The sequence below is a fragment of the Myotis nattereri genome, assembly GCF_964212035.1.
Source record: "Myotis nattereri genome assembly, chromosome: 1".
In the NCBI taxonomy this organism is placed as follows: Eukaryota; Metazoa; Chordata; class Mammalia; order Chiroptera; family Vespertilionidae; genus Myotis; species Myotis nattereri.
The window spans coordinates 201,940,188-201,953,265 of NC_138075.1; the positions used below are offsets into that span (position 1 = coordinate 201,940,188).

At 38.2% G+C, this 13,078-nt stretch overlaps 1 protein-coding gene across 2 annotated transcripts in view; it reads right to left on the reverse strand.

The window, feature by feature from the left end:
- GABRB1 (gamma-aminobutyric acid type A receptor subunit beta1) overlaps positions 1-13,078 on the reverse strand; it is a 365,506-nt gene that overhangs the window by 293,185 nt on the left and 59,243 nt on the right. The window lies entirely within an intron of this gene.

A 13,078-nucleotide genomic window follows, 5' to 3' on the forward strand; every position in this document is an offset into this window, starting at 1 on the left:
GGTGGAAATGGTAGCAAATGTATAAAGTTGTTCTCTCTATTGGACGATACATATAAAGAAAAAGTACATAAAAAACTTATTTATTACAATTAGGTAATTTTAGAGCATAAAATGGTCCTTTAGAATTACTTAATCTCATATTTTTTAAAAAGATATATTTTATTGAATTTTTACAGAGAGGAAGGGAGAGGGACAGAGAGTTAGAAACATCGATGAGAGAGAAACATCGATCAGCTGCCTACTGGGGATGTGCCCACAACCAAGGTACATGCCCTTGACCGGAATTGAACCTGGGACCCTTCAGTCCACAGGCCGACACTCTATCCACTGAGCCAAACTGGCTAGGGCCTTAATCTCATATTTTAAGAGAGACTGTACCATGGTCATCAGTGCACATTTGTGACATTACAAAATATTTTCAACTCTTAAGGTTCTGATATACATATACATTAAAAGATAGAAATTACTTTCCCTCCAATGTTTTACTTACACTTTGATTAGGAAGTTGTTTTTGAATCTCAGATTACCTTGCTATTTCAATTAAGTGATAATCTGGAACTCTGGTAGGTAAATAGGACATAAGATATTTTTCCTTCTGTCTTCAGAAAAAAATGGTGTAAATAATTGCTGCCTACAACTTTGTAATTTCCCACAATCAAGCAAATCACAATACCAAGGAGTTAAAATAAAAAGACAAGCTTGTGGTTTTGGTATTTCTGGTTTTGTTTTTATTTGGAGTGAGGGGTGACAGTATTGATTATAGGGACCATTGCCCATTGATTACTCCAGAGATTAATAGGTGACCTGAAAAGTAATGTGAAAATAATGGGCAACTGTAACAAAATATAATAAATGAAAACGACAACTTTTACTACCTTATGGCAGAGATACTCTAAGAAGATTCATATTTAAAGGCAATTTTGATTAAGGGACAGGTGATTTTATAGAATCTATTACTAACATGCATCAAAAAGTAATACAGGTAAATTATTACACCATTTTCTTAACACCAGGAATAAGAAACAATTCTACTTCTCTCCCATGGAATCCAAACATGTATCTTTCTAAGGAAAAGTTCTCCAAAAACTTCCTTATGTGAATTAATCAAACTTGAAAAAAAGAACAATTCCCTATAAAACCAATTATTTAAGAAGTTACACAATAATGTTAAGATCTGTGGTGTGTTGCTAGTTTCCTTTTGTATTTATCGTTATTTGAAATAATTGAGCAGTGACTGTGGGTCAACTATGAATAATGTCAGAAACTGTTATTGCCAACTGGTATCTGTAGCATGACCTCAGACCAAGGTGATTTCTAGACTTGAGGAAAGTAAATGGATGGTTGCGCCACACACTAGGCCAAGAGGCTGGTTGTAGGCCAGAGTCTCAAGAATGGTTTCTGCTTGAAACCATGAATATGGAGATGGAGACAGCTATGTAAACAAATAACTCAACCCTGTTTTCTTGCTATTTATCTCTCCCTTCTGAACCTAGCACAAGTTCTAATATTTAGTGAGAGTTTAACAATGAGCTATTATAAGGCTTCTAAAGCTTAGCACTATCGACTTTCTGAGCAGGACAATTCTTTGTGGAGGGCGGCTGTGCTGTGCATTGTAAGATGTTTAGCAGCATCCCTGGCTCTGTCCCACAAAATGCTGGTAGCAAGCAGCCTTCTCCTTAAATGTCACAACCAAAAATATTTCCAGACACTACCCAGTGTCCCCTGGAGGGTACAATTGCCTCTAGGATAAACGAGCTGATCATATTAAAATGTGATGAGTGTTCTTACTGAGTTATGCACAATGGGAGCAGAGCATTAGAAGCTTATATTCTTTAGGAAGATAGGAGGCATTGTTTGAAAAAGTCTCCTAGAAGAGGTGATGCTTGAGGTGGCCCGTGAAGAAAGAGTAGGAGAGTGCTAGGTAGGAAAAAGCTGTCCCAAGCCAGGCGCACCTGCCTCACACTGCACAGCAGGGGCAGGACGGACAGAGAGCTCATCCTCTGCTGCAAAGGTCCCGACGTTCTAGTCCAGCCTCACTCACATGTCCGAAGTTTCTTGGTAAAGTTTGCTTGTTTCCACACTTTTATTTTAGCAGGTTCTCTAATCCTCATCAGTTAGTAAGGTAGAACTGCTTTTTATTTCCCAGTACCTTGAGATCAATAGAAAGGGTCAGCCCAAGCCAGTGTTTCTGTCCTTAATTCTGGAGGGTAGAAAAGGTAAGGAGGAGGAAGACTGAAAAAACTCCAAAATAGTCCAATATGCTATTGTTACCACCTCAATGGCTTCTCCAAAGCTGTGCTTGTCTCCTCAGGCACCAGGAAAATCTCATTAGTCAGTTTGACTGATTTCCACCCACTTCCTCATTTTACCTTTTCTTCCTACCATCAGATTTCAGTTTTACACTTCTGGATTTGAACATTTCAGATGACTAAAAGGAACCACTGTAGCATGGCTTTGTATAATCATTTTTGCACAATTTTGTAATCTAAAATAGATGGGATGGGATAAGTCTCTTGCAGAAAAGGCTGGTTACAATTGATTGTATTAGACATTTTCTATTTTGTGACATTAATAGAATGTCATTCAAACTTCTTTGCTAACAGGATATAAAAGTAAACAAACTTATTTTCAATTTCTTATCCCTCAGATGGGTCATATATGGCATTAATAACTTCCTCAATCAGAACAGTAATTATTTTTATATTCAACAGAAAAAGTCTGATAACATTAGCCGTTTACTGATTAGACAATCTACTGAAGAAAGAACAGTCACAGATGAGATAGAACTAAAATGACATTGGCCAGATATTATTATCTAGAATTATCAAAAGAAAAGTATGGTTTCTGCCCTAAATCTGCTATTTGCAAATAATGTGAAAACAACTGGTATATTCTCAATTGCTCTTATTGTGGTTGAAAGAGCCTAGAATTTATTTTGTTAAATATAATTACTAATATAAATTATTTTTTATAATACTTACTTCCATATAGTTTCTGTTATCTTCCCAGATTTTAACAGTATAAATGGTAGCCCTGGTCGGTTTTGATCAGTAGTTAGAATTTCAGCCCCCAGACTGAAGGGTTTGGGATTTGATTCACAGTCAAGGGCATGTACCTCGGTTGCAGGTCCACAGCTCCAGTGAAGGCACATGTGGGAGGACACCAATGAATATCTCTCTCACGTCAATGTTTCTCTATCTCTCTCTCCCCGCTCCTACCTCCCTTCCACTCTCTTGAGAAATCAATATGGGGAAAAAATACAAAAACAAAAAGCATAGTATAAAAGGTAACCATAGTATCCTACCTAATAAAAGGGTAATATGCAGATTGACCAAATGGCAGAAGGACTGGTCGCTATGTTGTGCACGGATCACCAGGGGGCAGATGCTCAACACAGAAGCTGCCCCCTCCCGGGTGGTCAGTGTGCTCCCATAGGGGAAGCCCCGCTCAACCAGAAGCCAGGCTGACAGCTGGCGAGCACAGTGGCAGTGGCCGGAGCCTCCCCAGCCCCTGTGGCAGCGCTAAGAATGCCTGACTGACAGCTTAGGCCCACTCCTCATGGGCCTAAGCCATCAGTCAGATATCCCCAGAGGGCTCCCAGACTGCAAAAGGGCACAAGCCGAGCTGAGGATCCCCTCCCTCCCCCAACTGCACAAATGCCGTGCACTGGGCCTCTAGTATATTAATAATTTTTTTCTATTGACCAGACAAAATTGATCTCATCTTATTATTGATCAGATCATACCCATCATCTAGGCTTGAGAAACACTTCAGCAGGGGAGAAAAATGGTCAATGGGGACAATAGCCTGTCTTCATCACTGTAATGATTAGTTTTATGTGTCAACTTGTCTGGATGCTCAGATAACTGCAAAAACATCATTTCTGGGTGTGTCTGTGAGGGTGTTTCTGGAAGAGATCAGCATTTGATTCAGTAGTCTAAGTAAAAAGATCTATCCTCAGCGATGGGAGTGGGCATGGTCATACCCTATGAGGGGACCAAGAGAACAACAAATCAAAGGAATGGTGAGTTCATTCATTCTCTCTCTCTCTCTCTCTCTCTCTCTCTCTCTCTCTCTCTCTCTCTTCACCCTCCCCCCATCCCCCTTCTCCCTCCCCCTCTCTCTGTCCTCTTGAGCTGGGTCATCTATATCCTGCTCTCAGACATCGGAGCTCTTGACTTTTGAGCCTCTGAACTCTGGGACTTACACTTGTAACTCCCTTAGTTCTTTGCCTTTGGAATTAATTATATCACTGGCTTTCTTGATTCTCCAGTTTGCAGGCAGCAGATTGTGTGACTTCCTGACCTCCATAACTGTGTGAGCCAGTTCCTATAATAAATCTCTTCTAGTATATATCTACATATACCCTCTATTGGTTCTGTCTCTCTGGAGAACCTTAACTAAAACAATTACTCCATGCCATCCTCATGGATAATGCAGATAATGCAGGCACAGGTTGAAGTGACTTTGCAAATACATGAAGTGCTTTGTGAGATATGTGAGTATAATAAGTAAAGCCTAAGGGCAAATTTGAAAAATTGTGGCACAAAACAGGGGAGAAAGCAACATTCCCCAAATTCCATATTCTATAGCATCGTGAAAACATAGGGAAATCTAGCAACATTTAGGAGAAACAGAGTGACCACTCCCATGGAAGTGTCAAAAGCAGTACTGAGCACCACACCCCAGTAGCCTCCCAGGCACTGAAAACAAATTTGTGGATGCCTTGGAAGAAATGACAGCCCTATTTTAGTGATCACAAGAGACACTCCTGCAGACTGCAAGTCATCCTGTGACACAGGTCAGGGTAATAGGTCAACAAATTAAGAGTGCTATAATCTGACATGCACAGGCACATTTGTATTTATTCCACAGAGCCATGCTATGAGTTTTTGTTCTAGTTTTCAGCTTGGTTTAGCATACCCCGTTATTGATTCTTCAATGACTGTGTACTTCCTCACTGATGAGATTCTAAGTTCAGATCACCTGAGTGCTTGTCATTTCTCTTTATAAACCAAGTAGAGGCCCTGTGCACAAAATTCTTGCATGGGTAGGGTCACTAGGCCTGGCCAGCAATCAGGGCCGATCTGTGGGGTGACCAGCGTGGCGATTGGGGAGCCACCACTAGCACCTGCCTTGGCTGGCTTGGGGTCTGCGGGCTGGGGGCAGCTCCTGCATTGAGCGTCTGCCCCCTGGTGGTCACTGCGCATAATAGTGACTAGTCGTTCTGCTGGTCATTCGGCTGTTTGGTTACATTGCATATTGGGCTTTTATTATATAGGATACTTTGCAATAATATTATCCTTTCTCTAGCTTTTGGCTTTTTCATGTTTATTACAAATCTTCTAATATAAAAGACTGTGCTAAAGATTTAGTTTTTTGTTTTTAACGTGGATTGCTTTAGGTAAACTATCATAAGAATTATGTAGCCAATAACTTCCTTGAAAGAAAATAAAAAGATTTTTGGTAAGGAAATTCCATTTCAAATTCAAAAGAACCATTAACTATTTCCCACAGACTATAAATTTACCTTTAATCAGATGAATGTTTGACCAAGAATCCTCAACATTTGGAAAGTAGTTATCTATCCAAAATTCTTCATACTATTCTCTATTTAATTGTAGAAACTCTTCTTCTTTTAATACAGTATTTAAAATCAAGAATGTTAAGACTATGAGGATTTACACTGTCTTTATGGAAACAGTGTGCTGACATGGCAGATTATTATAATAAATCACTCCTCCCTGTTTCAAACCTTTTGCAATGTGATTTTGCTGTTCTTCCCATCAAAAGCTGGAGTCTATTTCTTCACCGTGTATCTGAGATGCTTTGAGCAATGGAATGTTGCAGAAATGATGCTGCAAACTCTTCTTAAACCTTAAGAGACCTTGCAGGTCCAACTCTGGCCCACTTGCAACCTTGGATTACCATGATGTGGAAGTGAGAATCCAGCTGGAGGTGGCGGCATAGCCAGTCTGTATTGCCAGATGTGAATAAAGCCATCCTCCACCGAGTTGCCAGATGACTGCAGCCACATCAGTGACTTCAAATTAGACTACCAAAAAAATTGACCCATTACCAACCCAAAGAATCATGCAAAAATTTAAAATATATTATTTTAAGACTAAATTTTGGACTGGATTGTTATGTAGCAACAACAAACTAAAGTAATTCAATATAATATTTTCTTTCCTTGAAGAATAAGGTCTCTTGAGAGGTGCGACTTTTTTCTTTTTTGCAAAAACCTGCTGTTCTAAAAATTTTTTTTTTTGCGGGGGGGGGGGCGGGTTGTTGTGTTTTGGTTTTTTTAAAATATATATTTATTGATTTCAGAGAGGAAGGGAGAGGGGGAGAGAGAGATAGTATGACAAGCTGGCACGGCCATGGCATACTCAGCCCCACTTTGGGCACTTTACGTGCCACGCCAGCTCAGCCAGGTTCAGTGACCCTGAGAGGGGGCAGTGAAGGATTGAGAAAAGACAGACAAGAGAAAAAGCTGGGTCTGGGTGGGACGCTGTCCTCTCTGATGGAGAGCCTCTCTGATGGAGAGCTAGTGACAGCGCCATGGACTACAAGCCCTGTCTTTATTTTATAGCCAGATTCCTCAAGGCAAAGTAAGAGCGTGGTCACGATGTTTACAACATTCTCATGGGTTCGAGCCTGCTCAATTACATGCACCTGAACTCTATCAAGCCCACATCACTCAGGCACGTGGGGCCACGTGTTCGGACCACAGGTTCAAGCTTACAACTATATCCTCTGGCTATAATTGTTCTGGGACTTGCACGTGGCCATGAGAGGACTGTGCCCTCTCATTAGTCCGAGGCTTGAACCTGTCCAAACACGGCCGCTCTTCACAAGACAGAAACATCAATGATGAGAGAGAATCATTGATTGGCTGCCTCCTGCATGCCCCCCATTGGGGTGCAAGCCTGCAACCCTGGCATGTGCCCTTGACCAGAATTGAACCTGGGACCCTTCAAGTCTGCAGACCAACACTCTTTCCACTGAGCCAAACCAGCTAGGGCTAAATTTGTTTTTTACTGTAGCTCAATATACTGCTTCAATCTCTCTGTCAAATGCCAATATAGAAAAGAGCTCTACTGTCATAGACAATCTGTGAATTGATGAATACAGAAAATTAAGTGTTACATCAGTTCTAACTGAATTTTGTTTACTTGTGAATCTCATTTTCACTTGTTTTGGGAGCAAAAAAAAAAAAGTGTTTTATAGATTAAAACACAGACAAAAGCCACAAAATCTTATGTAGAACAATTTGTATATCATAGATTCTCTTCATCAAGGCTTCAGTGTCATAAGGGGGGGATGCTATGTAACTAGTTGACAAATATTTATCACAGGTATATATTTTTAAATCATCTGACAATGAATAAAAATAATAGACTAGCCCTGGATGATTTTGTTCAGTGGATAGAGCTTCCATTTGTGGACTGAAGGGTCCCGGGTTTGACCCCCAGTAGGGGGCATGCAGGAGACAGCCAATCAATGATTCTCTCTCATCATTGATGTTTCTAATTCTCCCTCTCCCTTCCTCTCTGAAATCAATAAAAATATATTTTAAATATATTTAAATAGACTAAATAGAATTTTAGAGATTACCTAGTGATGACAAGAGCAAGGTCTTCATTTTAGAGATGAGAAAACTGAAGATGAGTTGTCTTACTCTAAATTATGTAGTAAGTTACTGATAGCCCTCTCAAATGAAGAGAACAGAATAGCAGGTAAATTAACTTGTCCACTGTCCCATAGTAAGTGGTAGTTCCAGCTGTCACCTTTCTCAACTTCAGCCCAAAGATCCCCAAGGATTGTACAAAATTAAAGTTTAAAAAGGGGGTAATTTTAGAATATACCCAAGAGAGAAATAAGAAATTGGTTTTGATGATGTAGAATTCAAGTGCACAGTGCAATCTGAAGGTAGTAACAACTTAAATGCTCATTTGTAAGGAGCCTCATCTTAGCTTTGCCAGGGAACACTGTGGACACCTGGGCTATGTTTTTAAGACTCATTCTGAACTCCTTAGAACCTGAAGCAGAACTGAGCCTGAGGGATGAATCAAGCACTATGAGAAGCCCCAAACTAATACTTACCATTACAGAATTCTATTTTGTGCCAAGTTATGCCTTCATAAATAGTATAAACAAATTCTAGGGAAGGATTACTGATCTCTATGCTGGTTATTCAAAGAATCTGAAGAGAGAGAGAGGGAGGGAGGGAGAAGGAGAGAGAGAGAGGGAGGGAGAGAGAGAGAGAGAGAGAAAGAGAGAGAGAGAGAGAGAGAGAGAGAGAGAGAGAGAGAGAGAGAGAGAGAAATATTGCCCCGCATCAAAGATGCTTTAATAATCTTGTCTTTATTTTAATTGGGTTGACCTTGAACTTCAGGGATAAGTAAGCTTGGTTTGAAGATATATGTAAAGGTAGACAATAATCAAGTTTAACCAATTAAATGGTGATAGGTTATACTGATTACCAGTTGAAGATCTAGAAGACAAAAAAATAGCTTCTCCTATGTTTGCCTTGCAAAGCCAAAACCACATATTGGCAGGAGCATTCCCACAGAAGGCTGAAATATAAATGGAGTGGCATTTCAGTTCTACACATTCTACTTATTTAAATTGTTATTGATGTTGGTCCTTGAGACTTTTAATTTAATTTATCATCCATGAAAGAAACAATTGCTACTTTACGTTCATATTGATGACTTACTTTAAGAATTCCTTTAGATTGAAAAAATAATTAGTATTAATTTAGAGGAATCAAACTGTCTTTTCTTTTCTTATTTTTTACCCTTCACAGCTGTGATATTTTTCCCTATGAGGCAATACAAAGTTAATGCCCATACTCAGGGGCTGGAGGACTTGGGCTGGGAGACAGTGAGCTGGTTGGGAACCTACAGCAAGTGGCTGATTGTGCAAACTCTCTAGTGAGGTATGTCTTTTATCAGAATATGGAATAGATGAGTAGAGCTTAGAGGAACCAGAATAATTTAGTGGTAAGGTAAAGGTAAATCATGGTGGCATCATTAACAGATGCAAGAATTCCAGAGTAGGAACCACAATTCTAAAGGAGGTGTAAGCTAGGTATTAGATAACATTGGTGTGGGGCAAGGAGATGAAGGATCTTGGCATGGGATGAGTAGCTAGCAATATGATAGACCTGTATGTGATAGAATTCACCTGAGTAAGCCCCTAATCTCAGGCCTTAAAAGTAAAGCTTTTGATGCACATTTGTTACTTTATTGTGGTAACCAATGGGAAAACTGGATAGTACAGTCATTGGCTTTATGAGAACATATGTTTAATAAAATAAAACTTTACAGAAAGCTGCAAGTTCCCCCAAATTGAAAGGAATTCAAATAAAATTTTCCTACCTTGTATTAATATATAATACATATGGGTATAACATGTGTGTAACAACTGTCTCAAGAAAGCAAAAGTCTAAAATATGTGATGGGGAGCATAGGTCATTGTCACCCACCAACTTACACAACCTGCTTTGCAGAGCTGAAGACATTATCAAAGCCTGAGTTTCAAGTCATCATTAAATCAATGAGAACCCATGTAATACAAGACTAATGGCCTCCTTAATTCATCTAGTGCTGTATTTATTTAAGTTTGTTGGAAGTGGGTTAATCTGTCCTTTCGGAAACATACTATTAATCAAGACATTTTTGTAGCTCTTTAGCAGGAGAGGTCACGATATCCTATTTTTCATAAATATCTGATAATTTCACATACTCTTGCATATAATCTTCCATTAAAGTAAATTCCCTGATTTCCTCATAAATTGGCATTCTCTTAAATTGGGGATGCCAATAGAAATTCAGAATGACCTTTCTCATAAAGATGGAACATTGTGATGAACAAGATTGTTCTTCTAGAAATGAGAATTCAGATATTTTCAGGCATTTACTAAATGAGGTGCTATCTCTTTTGCATGTACAAATAAAATAGACCACAGAGTATTTTGGGGAAAGAATCACTCATTTTTTTAAATTAAATTTATTGGGCATTTATCCCAAAATTTTGAAAACACTTACTTGTAAAGATATATGCAACCTTATGTTCATTGCAGCCTTACTCACAATAGCCAAGATATGGACACAACCTAAGTGTCATTCAACTCATGATTACATAAAGAAATACTACTCAGTCATAAAAAAACTACAAGAAATATTACCATTGTGACAACATGGATGGACCTTGAGAGTACCATGCTAAGTGAAATAAGTCAGACGGAAAAGGACTAGAAACACTATATCTTAACATTCTTACTTGAAATTAAGAAACTAAGGATCATGGACATAGGTGACATGCCAAGGCCTGGGGTAGAATACAGACTCCCAGCACTGATCTCCCTCCCAGGCAGGGACATGTCCTACAGATAGTAGGCAAGATAATGTTAAGTTATTAAAGAAATAACAGAGAATAACACAGTGAGAAAATTATTCTCTTCTTCAGTGTCTTTCAGTACTTCTGATTTACATACAGGAGAAAGCCTTGGAATAAAACAAATGTAATTTGTAAGTCCTCTGTAATATCTACGAGTCTCTGATTTTAACAGGGTAACAAAAGGTTGGAAGCATAGCAGGTGGCAGCACCAAACTAGAATTTAATGGCATTTTAAAAATTAAATTTATTTGTAAAGTTTACTTCTGTTTTCCAAAATGGCATTGCTCTTCATTTGCAAGAGTGATATAAAGTTTATCTTAAAAATAAATTAACTTTGTTACCAAAATAGAGTTGATATAAAATATTATGTAAGTCAGAGCTCAATCCTTACCAATCACAAAAAATCATAAAAACCATAAAGGTGGCTTCAGATGACTAAAGTTGAATAAAACCAAATATAGAATGACAATTATAACACTGATTGTAACTTCATAAATTGTGATTTTTTTATATAACTCACATATTATCTAGTTATTTGCAGCTACTTAATAATTTCATGAAATAAGCAGAGCAAGCAATAATACCATCCCTATTTTACGGTGGAAGATAATAAAGCCAAGAAAAATAAACCTTTCATATGGTCACAAAACAAGTAAATAATAGAAGTTAAATTCATTTTCTCCAGAGGTTATTCTGCCTGTTAGTCAGGACACTTGTCCCATCAGTCAATGAAAATGGAAAGTTTGCTATACACAATAGCCAGTTGGTATTGAAAGGGTTTTCATGGGTTCTAAAACCTTCCCTTAGGGAAAAGCCATTATTGTGTCCCCTATATAAAACATTCAATATATTAAAATTGAATAAATTGAAATTCATTAAACATTAAGCATGAGAAAAAATGAAGGAAATGTATTTTTAAAGGTATAAAACTATGATCTATGAACACAAAAATAGCACAACTTATTTAAATGTTTATAGCACTGCACAGAGAAAATATATTGCATGAAATTCAGAGAGAGAAAAAATACATATGTGAATTGAACTAATCACCTCCATTGTGTCAAGTTGATATATGCTACTTTAATATGCATTTTCTCATTGAACCTTCAAAACAACCAAGGGCTTTAGGTTATCTTAATTCTGTACAGGAAGAAAGTGAGGATCTAAGAATTTAAATGCCAGGCCTAAGGTCTCTTGAGTAGCGTCTCTCTATTTGCATAAACATGCCTTCATTGCTCTCTCCCCGTAATGATTTGGGAAAAGAAAAATCTGATTTTGTGGTTATGATTGATCCATTAAGTACTTTTGGGTCTTAGTTTTGGACAGTTTTTCAGAGATATCAAAGGCTGCATTATGCCATCTTAAGCTGAGATGATTTTTAATTCACAATGTTTCATTCCTCAGGATTACCATTCATTGTAAAACATAATCTTAGAGAATTAGATTTAAGTCCCCTTCTTTTTCATCCCAGCTTCTGGACACTGTTCAAAGCATAAAGATGCGTCCACCTGATGCACTGATCTTGAATATTGAGTAGGTTACACAGTATTGTTAAGTATAGCTAGAGCAGTTTGATCTATAAAGACACAAACCTTTAAAAAAATCTGCATTTTGCTTACAAAACTGTGGAGTACAACTGGAGAGGTGCCATAAAGCTCCTCTCATCGCCCGGACATCTCTCCCCCAGACTGGCAGAGTATTCACAAGACCTTCAGGGTCACTGTTTTCGATTAAGACATTTGTCTCTTGAAGTTCTTATTAAAAAGAACAGGAGTACCTAGGAGAAATTACACAGCAGTCTATGCTAATGTGTTCATTTATCATAATACACTACATTTCTATGACACTCAATAATTCACACTCACTCTTCCCGCTCATCCTCCTAACTCCTAACCTTTCACAACTGATGGAATACTATTATTAGTCCAATTTTGCACAGAAGCAGAGAAGGAAATGTCTGCCATTTGCCATGCATGTAGAAGTCATGCATGCGTAATGGGAAGGGCCCTAGTTATTTACTAGACAGAAAGTAGGGCCCTGCAGAAGAGGACTGTGAACCCTTAGGATAGAAAAGATGAACTGAAGGATAACAAGGTCCGGGAGTAGCTTTTTGGCCAGGGCCAATGGCCAACATTAAGTCATTGCTATAAGAAAAGCTAGATACTGGATGACAAGGAGGGGGGGGTCCAGAAATGAAATTATAGTATTGTTAGGGTATTAGAGTTCAAAAATATCCTCAGGATCACTGATCTCTCACTCTCATTTTACAGATGCTCAAAGTGAAGGCTGTAAGAAAGACTAAGAAGCAAACAAATCAAGGTGACATACAGGAAGAAAAAAACAGAGCTGAAATAAAAGTCAGGCCTCCTCACTTCATATGTTGTTCTCTTTCACTCAACTTTCAAGGTTGCTGAATGGTTGTATTTTAGAAAGAATTTAAATTAAGTAATTATTTTCAATGTAAATAGCGAAAACTTATGGTGTGGAAGTGACAATTTGGATAGAAAGGTAAGAAGTTAGGGAAAGTGAAGTGTAAAGAAGGAAAAAAGAGAGAACAGCCTATACCTTCAATTAGCCATGCATCTGTTGAATGTCAGTGACTGATAATACGGCTATATTTCTAATCCTATTAATAAAAGCCTAATATGCTAAGTGTCCAACTGTCTGT